At 31.9% G+C, this 13354-nt stretch overlaps 1 long non-coding RNA gene across 4 annotated transcripts in view; it reads left to right on the forward strand.

The window, feature by feature from the left end:
• LOC142333421 (uncharacterized) overlaps window positions 1–13354 on the forward strand; it is a 65346-nt gene that overhangs the window by 21394 nt on the left and 30598 nt on the right. For all 4 annotated transcript variants that reach the window (XR_012758602.1, XR_012758601.1, XR_012758600.1 and 1 more), the window contains exon 2: window positions 12752–12961. This is a non-coding gene — a long non-coding RNA (uncharacterized LOC142333421). The remainder of the gene's footprint in view (window positions 1–12751; window positions 12962–13354) is intronic.

Genomic DNA, 13354 nt, shown 5'->3' on the forward strand with positions numbered 1-13354 from the left:
GAAATATAAACTTTCAAAAAACTTTTGAGAAATATTTAAACCGAAGGGAGATAGAGTAAAGAGACAAATACCGTATTTATTCGAGTACCCCCGCCACCGAATAAGCCCCGCACCTCGATTTTTCGGACCGAAAATCTAAAAAAAAATCGAGTATATACCGGTATATTAATATTACATTAATAATTAAGAACTAGTTTAGTTCAGAATCAGTAGGCCAGTAAAACGATAAGAAAGTATCATGCTGAAAAGGATCATTTCAATACACTTATTAGTATGAGATTTTATTTTTAATTAATCACTGTCACTGTTAATGTCTGTAGAAGAGTTACCGGTAGTCTCCACGTCGCTCTGCCAAAGGTGATCATCGTCTTCACTGCCATCAAGTTCGTTAGATATTTCGCATTTTTTAAAACTTTTCCTTTCTAATTCCGTGGAAATAACTTCCCAAGCATCTTTTATCCAAACACAAATCTTGTTTAAATCTGGGCGTTTGATTCTTCCTGTGGGCGTGAGAAAGAAATTTTCATCAGCCATCCACTTACTGTACAGTTGTTTTAATGCAGATTTGAACGGTTTATTAATGCTAAAATGTAGTGGTTGAAATAGAGATATCAATCCGCCTGGAATTATTACTTGGTCTGTCATACCCTTTTTTAAAATGTCTTTCACTTTATCAGTCGTATGCCCCCGATAACTATACATTGCTAGCATACCGGTATTTGTTTTACTAAGTAAATCTCCTGATCTCTTTTGCCATACACACCTGATCCAATCTAAAATTAAGGTTTCGTCCATCCAACCTGATTCCTGTGCTCTGATAATAACTCCATTTACCTGTACGGTAGGAAGAGTTTATCTTTTAAAATCAATGTACGGAGATAATTTTGATCCATCAGAAGTAACGCAAAGCATAACACTACACCTTTGTTTTTCATTACCACCGGTGCGAATTTTAACACTTTTTTCACCTTTTTTGTTTACGGCTTTGTCAAACGGCATTTCAAAATATACGGGGGTTTGATCAGCGTTTCCTATTTGAGAAGGAAAATAACCTCTATCTTTTCTAAGATTTATTATGTATTTGTGAAAATGTAATATTTTTTGTTCATAAGCGTCTGGAAGTCGTTGAGAAACGGTCGTCTTTCGTCTTATCGACAAATCATTTCGTGCAAAAAATCGTGTTATCCATCCACGGCTTGCTTTAAAATCAACTTTATTCAACGATTTAGCGATTTCACGAGCATATGATCGACACATTTCTGTCGTGACAGCATAACCGCGTTTCCTTTTTTCCATAACAAAGTCATACAATTTTTTTTCTACGTCTGTGTATTTTGGTTTTAAGCCACGAAAAACCCTTTTATTACCGGTGCCTTTCACCAGAAGGTGTTTCTTCTTACGCCGGTCTCGAATGCAGCTTTCATCTACGTCAAATTTTCTTCCTGCTGACAGATTTCCAATTTTTTCAGCCTCTTCTATAACGCGCAGTTTTTTATTTACCATAAAAGATCGTAGACGCTGTCCTTTTGTACTCGTTTTAATTAAAACAAATCACCGTATTGCACTTCACAATATAAACTAAACAGATAAAATGCACATAACCGTCCACGTATACAAACAGTACAATGACTGGCGAATAGACAAGACGGCGATGGGTAACTGATACTGTAACTGTAGTGTCATTAGAACCGGATGCAGCTTGTACAGAATGAATCGGTTTTATAAAAATACCGTAACTTCGTTCCTATCGATAATATGAACAGGATGTTAATAATTAAGGATGTATTCTGTATAAGCGGCATCCGGTTTTGATAAACGAAAGCCTAATGCAACTATATTTATGCGATTGAATTAAGGTACTTCTAAAAAAACGTTTACTTTACATAAATTATCCTGGCTAAAGGCTATGTTTCAAGTAAGCCCCGCACCCTTATTTTTTTCTCTCCAATTCCAAGAAAAAAAGTGCGGGAGGGTATTCGAATAAATACGGTATATTTTATTTTAAGAGGTGGGAGTTGATTTTTTGAAAAACATTTTTTGGGAAGTTATTTATATTTGCATTGTAGATTACAAATACGCTTTAATAAAGTTTTTCTCTAAAACGCCCGTGAAGAAAATCGAATTTGATTTCTTCACGATATTCTCCCACCCTTTAACGAATTTTGTAAAAAAGAGTTAATACGATCAGCGTCATATATATAGAAATATTTGAGCCAAATTTGAAAAAAAAATCGGTGCGGTCAATCCTAATGTATAAGACCAAAAGCAGTGCGACACATACGTAAACGCTTATGTTTTTTTAGTATAGATTTTTACTAGTCGGACCTTAAAACGTAAATGTATAAAAAAACCGATCTCCATTTTTAAAATGATCACCGTGCTTTCCCCTTTATTATACCAATTCTAAATATATTCTCCGGGGAAGTAAAAAGAGTAGGGTTATTGGTGAGAGTGTAAATATCGAAAAAAAATGGTTTTTCTATTAGTGGAATTGCATACCTACGATTCCTGATGTGTATATTCAGTTACGTTATGATTTGAACGATGTATTTATTTATAACTGGAACCTGAATAATACGCCGTACATATTTACATTACGTGTAATTATGAGAAAGGTTCAATTTAGTCGTAATCCTATACGGTAGTGGTTTTTTTCATTTTGATCTATGTAGGCTTTGTATTATTACGAACGCTATTTACGATTGCCTCTCCAGAATATTTACCGCATCCAGGCAAGTTGCCAACCGCTTTAATAAGGATGTGACGTCATCAATTATAGCTGTAACAGTGTACTGCACAGTATTACTGCTTTTACTGTTATACAATTATTAGTATTATTTTTATACTGGATGGACGAGGGTCGGCCGGCGGCTGTAGACGCTGACACAAAACGCAGCAGGCGACACTTATTCGTAATAATAAATGAATGGAATTGACGTGTAGAAAAAGGAAGAAAGACAAAAATATAATAGTAATAGTTGTAATAATAATCATATACACACATACTTACGCGTGGATGTTCCACGAGTTATTGCTAAATTTTAAAACGGTCCTTTGATTCGAATAATGAAAAGTCTAATAGATAAAGGTTCGAAAACGTTTCGTTTTCGAATTGCCGTTAATTGAAATTTGAAGGAACAGAATTAACTCGAAATAAATGAACGTTAAAAAAAAAATAACAATACAAACTTACAATTACATACATGTTTAAAATATTCTTCGTGTTTTTTTTTTAAGCAACGCTCCGATCGAGTAAAAATTCGTCAGGTAGTTTCTGTTCCGCATCGGGGTTGTTTATAACATGTAACTTCAGCGCCATCGCAAAATTTTCAACACTAATTCTTTTATATATTTGAAAATCTTTCTTGATATTCACTAGGTTTAGCGAATATCAAATTTTGATATTCGCTAAATATTTAAATTAATATTAAATATTTAATATTTTAAATTAAATATTTAATTTTGAATCTGTAAACAAAAATTATTTCCATGTATTTTTCATTCACCTGTAAGCTTATAAAGTTAACACTTTTCTCATATAACTTAATTTTGATTATGAAAAAATGTTATACATACACGTCTTTTTAAAGTAATTAACTTAACGTTAATTATTTAATAAATATTAGCCTTTTTTTATTAAGGTGGTGTTTTGTTATAGTTTTAATTTTTTTAAATTTATTTTGACCTAATATTTTGGTTTTTATGTTCCTTCAACTTTTTTTTTTTAATATTATATTAAGGGTTCAACTGTTTTGGTCATTAGCCTAAATGGAAATTGTAGCGTATGAAAATGCCCCGCCTAACCGGGATTCGAACCCGGGACCTACGGATTAATGGACAAGACGCTACCACTCCGCCGCGGAGATCGGCTACCTTTATTTTACGCTTTGATCTTTTTAATCGCGAAAAATTTCGGTTTTCAGATTTCGACGAAAATATCCGTCTTTATTATTTTCGGCGTGACGTCTGTACGTATGTAGGTATCTTTCATAACTCAAAAACGATTAGCCGTAGGATGTTGAAATTTTGGATTTAGGACTGTTGTAACATCTAGTTGTGCCTTTTGATCGCAATCGACTTGACCAAAAATCTTAAAAAAAAGCCCAAAATCAAAATTAATTTGGATTTTGAACATTTTCTTAACTGCAGTAGTAAGCCCTCATTGAGAGCTTTTCAACGATGTATCGTAAGTATTATTTATTTTCATCGGTTCCATATCTATAGCCAAATAAAAGTTTAATGAAATGTTTGGATCTTACAAGGGAAGGCACATCAGTTCGATTCGAACTTAATCTCCTTTTTTTTAACTTTTTTTTTTTTAAATACAAATATATTAATTTATTGATAAACACGTGATTGTAAAAAAATTCTTACAGTAAATAATAACAATAAAAAATAAAATATGAAAAAAAATCAGAAGTTATTAGTAAACAAAATTTGATGTACTTTTTAAAATGTGTATATGTAATTTAATAGGCATTATTATTACATATGTGTACGAGGTCTGTAAATAAAGTAATGAGACTAGTTCTTTTTTGGCAGCCGAAGTGGCAACACTGTAAAGTTACCAGTAAACGTATGGTTATATGAACAGCTGATTTATATTTTTAGTCTATTGTTGCCACGTGAGATGTAAACAAACTTTACGTGAAACGAGTTTTTGTTGTGCGTTACAAAAATGAGTGTTATTAATTACGAGCAAAATTGTGGAATCAAGTTTTCAGTTAAACTCTGTGAGAATGCTACTGAAACTTTTTCAAAATTGAAAATGGCATATGGAGATGACGCTCTGTCACGAGCCCAAGCTTTTAGGTGGACTAAAGCATTTTCAGATGGCTAGGAATCAGTTGCGGACGATCCACGCTCTGGAAAACCGTTAACTTTAAAAAGTGACGACAATGTAGATCGACCGGTGATTAACTGTTAGAATGATTGCAGAACAATTGAATTTGAACCGTAACACAGTCATCAAATTTCGACAGACGAATTTGATATGAAAAAGGTTTGTGCAAAATTGGCCCCAAAAAACCTCACTGTCGAACAGAAAAACAACAGCGTAGAAGTATGCCGCGATCTTCTAGGGCGAATTGAAATCGATCCTGTTTTTTTAAAACTGTTATTACTGGTGATGAATCTTGAATATTTTAGTAAAACCCTCAAACAAAACATCAGAGCAAGGAGTGGCACACTTCAAACTCATAAAGTGCAAAAATGAGCAAATCAGAAATCAAAACCATGTTGATTTGTTCCTTTGCCAGTAACGGCACTGTCCATAAGAAGTTTTTGCCTACAAGACAGACCGTAAATGAATATGTTTACCGAGAGATTCGTGAAAGACTGCGGATAAGAGTTGCTCGCATGAGATCAGCTGCCAAAGACAGCTGGATGCTGTATCATGACAATGCGCCGTGTTTCACTGCAGTCTCAATTAATGACTTTTTGGCAAAGAAAAAAATTCGTAGTTCCTCAACCACCTTATTCAACTGACTTGGGTCCCTGCGACGTTTTCCTGTCCCTCGCAACAGTAAAAAAACACCTCAGAAGACACTATTTTGAAACAGTAGAAAACAAAAATAAATGTAACCGACCGTGTGAAGGATATTCCGGTTTCTCAGTTCCAACACTACGAGGAAGAGTAGGAAAACCATTTGAAGCGTTGCGCGGCTTCCCAAGGGAACCGTTTTGAAGGTGATATAGTATATGTATAATCGGATTGTAAATAAAAAGTTTTTCTGACCCGGTCTCATTATTTTATTTACAGACCTCGTATATTTAATAGATTTGGTGAAACATCTTATTATTTAATATTAATTGAAAATTATCGTTTAGAATCTTATTATTTTTGGATTTTAGTTAATTTTATTTAGTTATTCTGAAATTTCTGTTTTAATTTTATCTACATTAAGGTTAACTACAGAACGACTGAAAAATAGACCCTCACAAGAACTGTGGTGACTGTGACTGTCACTGTGGTGACAGTCTGTCACCACAGTGACAGTCACAGTCATACACTGAGGCATACATGCCCGATCTTTAATAAATTGAAAAAATTCTTGTCTTTTAGTTCATTACTCTTATATTGTCGGAATATTCTCCTTAAGCTGGAATGATTGATCATCATTTCGTTTATTTGTTTTGGCTGGATATAATTCTTCTGATCTTAATTTATATACAAGTTCTCTAGTTTTCAAATTTTCTCTTTCTTTATATTCATCATCCTCTCTTAATCTTTTTATACTTTCTTTAGCTTTTACATTTTCATCCCCTTTATATTTATCATCTCTTAATTATTTTGTTCTTAACATGTTCTTCCTCTTGATATTCAACTTCTTGTCGTTTTTTGAGATATATTTCTTCATGTTATCTTTATTATTACATTCTTTTAATTTTTGATTATTCACCAAATAATCCAATAATAGAAACTTAATATTTTACACCGTAAGGTCGAAATTAACATTTATACAGAAGTTCACTAAACAGTATAGTTTAATTATTATTAACTTTTATTTGTACGACACCAGAAATCTGAAACTTTTGTTAATCAGCAACTCACGAAGATACGAATAATACTGATGTAATAATACGAATAATAAAGTGTCTTTTACTCAATCTTAATATTTCATGTAAGATTGTTGAATTAATAATCGTACAAATATTTTATATTAATAAAACCTAATATTTCAGCAATTGTGCGACTGTCCGCTTTATTAAAGAATTGGAGGATCGTATCTCACTTTCAAATGAAATAAGTTTTAATGAAGTGTACCAAAAAATGTGTGTATGTAATTTAATAGGCGTACAAGGAAGTCATGTGGTGTGTCCATATTAGATTTTTTATTTTTATTTTAAAAATAAATTGACGCTTAGGTTTAATTACTTAATTTTTTTCTTTGTTTTCAGTTGGCTATTGCTACTGGAATTTTTTCACAGGTAAATACTGTATACATTTTTTTTTGTATTTATTTATTGAAAATGTAGTGAAGAAAAATTAAAAAGTAAAGTAAGTATTTAGCAAAAGTAAACCTATACCTAAAAAAAAAGTTTTTTAACTACAATTTTTTGGAATTTACAAAATCTTTTTTTTGGAATTGCTTTTTTTGGAATACAGCTCTGGAATCCGTTGTTTTCGAATCGATAAACATATCAAACCATCGATTTTTATGTCAGTAATTTCAGTATAACCTCACTTTATCGTCGGAACAGAATTCGGAGCGAAATTTTTTACCGGTAAATAAATCGCCTCGGGTATTGTTTTCAGCAAAAAAAAAAATCACGAAGTTTTTTTTAGTCTTTTAACGAGAGAAATACGCCTGTAAATTTTAGCGGTAATTTGATAGTTTTTCACGAGGTTTAGTCTCCTGGTTTCCTAGAGGTTTTACTGTTTAAAATTATGAAAAAGGTTTATCGCTTTATTTTCGAGTTACTGTTAATCAAAATGTTTCCTTTTTTGTTGACCTCCAATGCAAAACAACGATACCGTACTTAGGCGAATTCAATTTTTTAGGATAAATTTTCAGATGTAATTTTATATAAAGAATTTTAAATATACTGCTCCCGTTAACTTCCATCGAATATTTTTTTAAGAAATTTATATTTTAAATGCCTTAAATTTAGCCAAAAATTATATCCTATGTACTTTAGTGAAAAAAAAAATTGTAAAACATTTTCCCGTACATTTTTTAAAGTATTTATTTCTCACAAAATTGTTTTAATAAAAATCAGCGTATTGCCGCAATAGTATGGAAGTTGCATTTTCAATAAAACCTATTATACAAAAATATTACAGTGAATACAGACTTTACGCCAGAATAATAATAAATTATATTTAAAAAAAAAACATGAAACAAACGACACTAATTTCCTAAATCAATTAATTAATTAATTTAAAAAGATGTAATTATATTAACTGTTCAGATTCATTGTAATTTCTACCGGTTTTCTTGAAGTAAATTAAAACTTGTATTAATTAACGTAATCTTATAATTTATGAAAATTTGCAAAACCTTTAACCGCTGATTTACTTACGAACGATAAACGAGAAAGAAAAAGTAAAAACGATGTAAAAGTTTATCTTACGTAGTTTAGTATTTGATATTCACACTCCCTTTAAATAGTTCGGTAATAGTTCGCCCCTACCAGCAGGTAAGAATATCCTGAACTCTGTTGCAGCCCGTATGGTCATTCAAAATTCATGAGGGTGGTCGCGTGCCGACGCACTCGACACCATCGTATCAGTTTATGATTGTATATTCATCCCCTTCTTCTATTTTAGCATTCATTCATTCGGTAATTCATTTCTTTCATTATATAATTTAAAGAGGGTGAAATACGGTGGTAGTTGCAAAAGTCTTTTAGTCTTGTGTTTTTAAATATATTTTAAAGTTCACTGTTATTTATTTGTTTTAGAATGAGAGAGAGTATACAGCATTTGTATGTGTAGAGAGCAAAGCCATTAAATACCGGTTTGAGTTCACCCGTTGTTCCCAACAATAAAAGTAAATAATTTTCACTTCCTTAAAATCTGTTCTGATAAAATTCTAAATAGCAAACTTCGCACGCTGGAAATGATTTTTCGATTTTTCAATCTAAATAATTTAATGTAAATCTTATGGACAAGAAATTTTAATGCAAAATTCCTTCATCTAAACGTAAACTTGTGTTCCCTTTATAATAGAATTGTCCCCGTTGAAAAAATTCCCTTATTTATGATTATCTCTAAAGTTTTTCTCTTTTGCCACTATTTCTAAATTTGATACACCATCTAGTTTTCTTTATTTTTATTTTTTTAATAACACCCCCGTTGTAGGTCCAGTGGTGGGGGGGGGGGGGTCAGTTATGTTGTATGGTGCATATATTTCTGTTTAGATATTTTCTTTTTAGATATTTTTTTTAGGAGGAGAAAAGATTATTGAGGTAGAAGAATTTTATTATTTGGGAAGTAGAATTACTAAAGATGGATGAAGCAGGAGCGATATAAAATGCAGAATAGCACAGGCAAAACGAGCCTCCAGTCAGAAATATAATTTGTTTACATCAAAAATTAATTTAAATGTCAGAAAAGGATTTTTGAAAGAATATCTTTGGAGTGTCGCTTTATATGGAAGTGAAACTTGGATGATAGGAGTATCTGAGAAGAAAAGATTAGAAGCTTTTGAAATGCGGTGCTATAGGAGAATGTAAAAAAATCAGACGGGTGGATAAAGTGACAAATGAAGAGGTATTGCGGCAAACAGATGAAGAAAGAAGCGTTTGGAAAAATATAGTTAAAAGAAGAGACAGACTTATAGGCCACATACTAAGGCATCCTGGAATAGTCGCTTTAATATTGGAAGGACAGGTAGAAGGGAAAAATTGTGTAGGCAGGCCACGTTTGGAATATGTAAAACAAATTGTTAGGGATGTAGAATGTAGGGGGTATACCGAAATGAAACGACTAGCACTAGATAGGGAATCTTGGAGAGCTGCATCAAACCAGTCAAATGACTGAAGACAAAAAAAAAAGATATTTTTTACATATTTTCTGTAGATATTTTTTGCGTATATTTTTCCCCTATAATTGCAGGATGAGTTAAGTTTTCTTTAAACAATTCTGAACTTTTTTTGGAACAATTCTCTAATTTCTGGAGATCAACAATTTGTATTACATTCATTATATGTTTTAACTGATCGATATATGCAAAATTATTGCTCAGTAATATGCTGCTTTCAAAAGAGTTAAAAGTCCTGAAACCTAACGGATTCTGGACAACCGCTTTCTGGAGAAAGTTTTGAGGTTTCTTCTGGATGGTGTTCGGCTCAGTCTACAATTCCTGTTTAGGTAGATTATCATCTCTCCTTATCCTTAATTCCTTTTTTTTCCATTTTGAATCCTATGAATATAGGTCAAATCCAGCTGGATTATATTAAGGATACCACGATCTATAGACTTAAGTTAAGTGTTTCCTTGGAACGATCTGGTGGGAAATGCCTATTACCACCGGTCTGGTAATATGTTTACTGTCTGGTTGCCACATAACTATAATGAACGAAGTGCTTGTCATTAAAGTTACGCTCCCTTAACCTTCCTAAATTACAAAGTTTATAGTACATTCATATTTGCAGTTTCTTAGCATTAAATTTCAAAGTCAATCCTCTAATTTTATACATTTTTTTTTTTGTTTTTGGTCGCATTGATATATCTTTTTGATCCAGTGTTGATCCATTCATTATTACAGTCATCCTCTTTCACCTCTCATTACACTTAACCTGATGACATTGAATCTCCAGGATCGGTTCTATTAAATTTGTATCCCGCAAAGAGTTCATAACATAGTGATAGTCTGTCTTGAGTCTATCTGATGCAACATATATTAATAGTTCTAAAACTGCAAAGGTGACACCAACACGCAGAATTCAATAAAATATGAGTATAATTTTTGTATTATTATCTATTAGGCTGATGCTTAATTTTTTGAATCTGTCATCTAATATAGCAGAGAAGAACTGACTTATGCCGGTATTATGTGTTGGGTGCTGATGTGTTTGTGTATGTATATATATATTGTCCTTACTAGACAGAAATAAACCTCATTGCAGCTCTTTTATCAGGTTGTCCTCTAGTTTGTCTCCATTCAACTCTCTACTCATTTTTCCTTTTATTGCTGCAGGATATTTGTTTTATAAATGTTCTTCCAAAGCAAGATCTCAGCTTGATATTTGTTAAGTCTGTGTTGTAACCTTTGAATATCTCTTTGTATCATTCTGTAAAATTTCATTATTAATATATCTCCAAGACCTTGTATCTCTTTTCTAACATCTTGTTGGTTTTAATTGTTGCCATTATCCAAATCTCTATTTTTCTACTGCGTTCATGCGCATAGGTAATAGAAGCGTATCGCTCTTTTGTGATAACACAGGTAACATACCTCTTGAAGGCTAAATCTTTAGGCAAGATCAAACTAGTCTGAATTGTACTTCTTGGGTGTGTTAGAATGGCGCGGACGAGTACTAGCAAATTACTGGTTTGAGACTTGGATCTTCAGTCACATTTTAATGATGACAGTTTCTAATACCATGACTATCAATTGTCGGATTCTAATTAGGAACACATTCTGGCCTGATGATCCGTGAATGTAAAAGAGATAGGTACATTTATTTCATGAATGCAGCTGGTTAAAGGCTCTGAGTTAAGATAATTACACCAGATATATAGAGACTTCCAAATATCATACAAATAGTCGCATCATTATGAACAAAATTTCATGTAAACTTATTACTTAAATTTACATATACGAATATATTTTTTCTTTTTTAAAATGGAAGCTAATTTTTCATCAGTAAATTGAATTATTTTAGTAAAATTGTATGTAGTTTAAACTTGCTTTCTTTATTAAATATATCTAATTAAAGTATTATTTTATTATTTAGTTTTAATGTCAGTACTCACTGTTATTTTGGTATATTTATGTATTTTTTTTTTTGGCTAAAACTTTAACCATTTCATTGCAAACAATATTTATTGCATTTATTTAAATACAAACAATTAATTTATGACAAATTATTTCAGTGATATCTTAGATTCAATTTTGTCCCCTCTATAATATATATATATTAATTAAGTAGCAAAGCTTAAAATGTTCATTGGTTCTTTTAGTCAATAATCAAAGTCAAATAATCTGGAATCGATATTTATTATCAATTTTAATGTAAATGTAAAGTTATATCAATTGCTTTGGATGCTCCCTAAAATTTTCTAATTGTTTGGAATCATCAGTTGTAAGAGATGCAAAAATGTATATCATATCTTCGAAACCCATTGTTACCACTTGTAAATAAATCTCTCATTAATTGTTTTTAAAATATTAAAATTCTATTAAATTTAATATTAGTCGCTAAATAATAATTAACAGTACAAGGTGAAAAGATAAAGATGCTACGATTTGCTGATGATATAGTAATTCTAGCCGAGAATAAAAAGGATTTAGAAGAAACAATGAATGGCATAGATGAAGTCCTACGCAAGAACTATCGGATGAAAATAAACAAGAAGAAAACAAAAGTGAAATGTAGTAGAAATAACAAAGATGGACCACTGAATGTGAAAATAGGAGGAGAAAAGATTATGGAGATAGAAGAATTTTGTTATTTGGGAAGTAGAATTACTAAAGATGGACGAAGCAGGAGCGATATAAAATGCCGAATAGCACAAGCGAAACGAGCCTTCAGTAAGAAATATAATTTGTTTACATCAAAAATTAATTTAAATGTCAGGAAAAGATTTTTGAAAGTATATGTTTGGATCGTAGCTTTATATGAAAGTGAAACTTGGACGATCGGAGTATCTGAGAAGAAAAGATTAGAAGCTTTTGAAATGCGGTGCTATAGGAGAATGTTAAAAATCAGATGGGTGGATAAAGTGACAAATGAAGAGGTATTGCGACAAATAGATGAAGAAAGAAGCGTTTGGAAAAATATAGTTAAAAGAAGAGACAGACTTATAGGCCACATACTAAGGCATCCTGGGATAGTCGCATTAATATTGGAAGGACAGGTAGAAGGAAAAAATTGTGTAGGCAGGCCACGTTTGGAATATGTAAAACAAATTGTTAGGGATGTAGGATGTAGAGGGTATACTAAAATGAAACGACTAGCACTAGATAGGGAATTTTGGTGAGCTGCATCAAACCAGTCAAATGACTGAAGACATAAAAAAAAATTAATAATTCATATTAATATTTTATGTAATAAATAAATAATTTTATTTATGTTTCAGAACCTCCTCAGTAATTCTACTTAGTAAAGCAACAGAGCTGTATAGCAGATCTCAAGTTCAGTTCCAGCAAGGCCTTGGTGTAATTTTTTCATATTCCACTTTTTTATTATGTATATTCAAAGGAAAGGTTATATTGAAATAAAAGTAAGAAAAAGAAGAAGAATTTTTATATTGAGTGAAATGTAGGACCTGCGAAGCTGTTGAAATTTTGTAAGTAAGATCTTAAATGATATACTTGTTACTATTTATTTGGAAATATAAAAAAAGTATACACACACACACACACACACACACACACACACACACACACACACACACACACACACACACACACACACACACACACACACAGATACACACACACAGACACACACACACACACACACACACACACACACACACACACACACACACACACACACACACACACACACACTGCATATATGCGTACTGAGAAAAATGAACAAAGCTGTATATCTTTTATTAAAGAGTTGAGTCTCTCTCGATGATGACCTTTGACCCTGTCATGAACCAATTGTTACTTAATTGAAGACAATTGGCTCAATTGGTTGATGTAACAGTGGGGCTCTGTGAGGGGTTCTT

This window comes from Lycorma delicatula, chromosome 12, assembly GCF_047948215.1.
Source record: "Lycorma delicatula isolate Av1 chromosome 12, ASM4794821v1, whole genome shotgun sequence".
Lineage (NCBI taxonomy): Eukaryota > Metazoa > Arthropoda > Insecta > Hemiptera > Fulgoridae > Lycorma > Lycorma delicatula.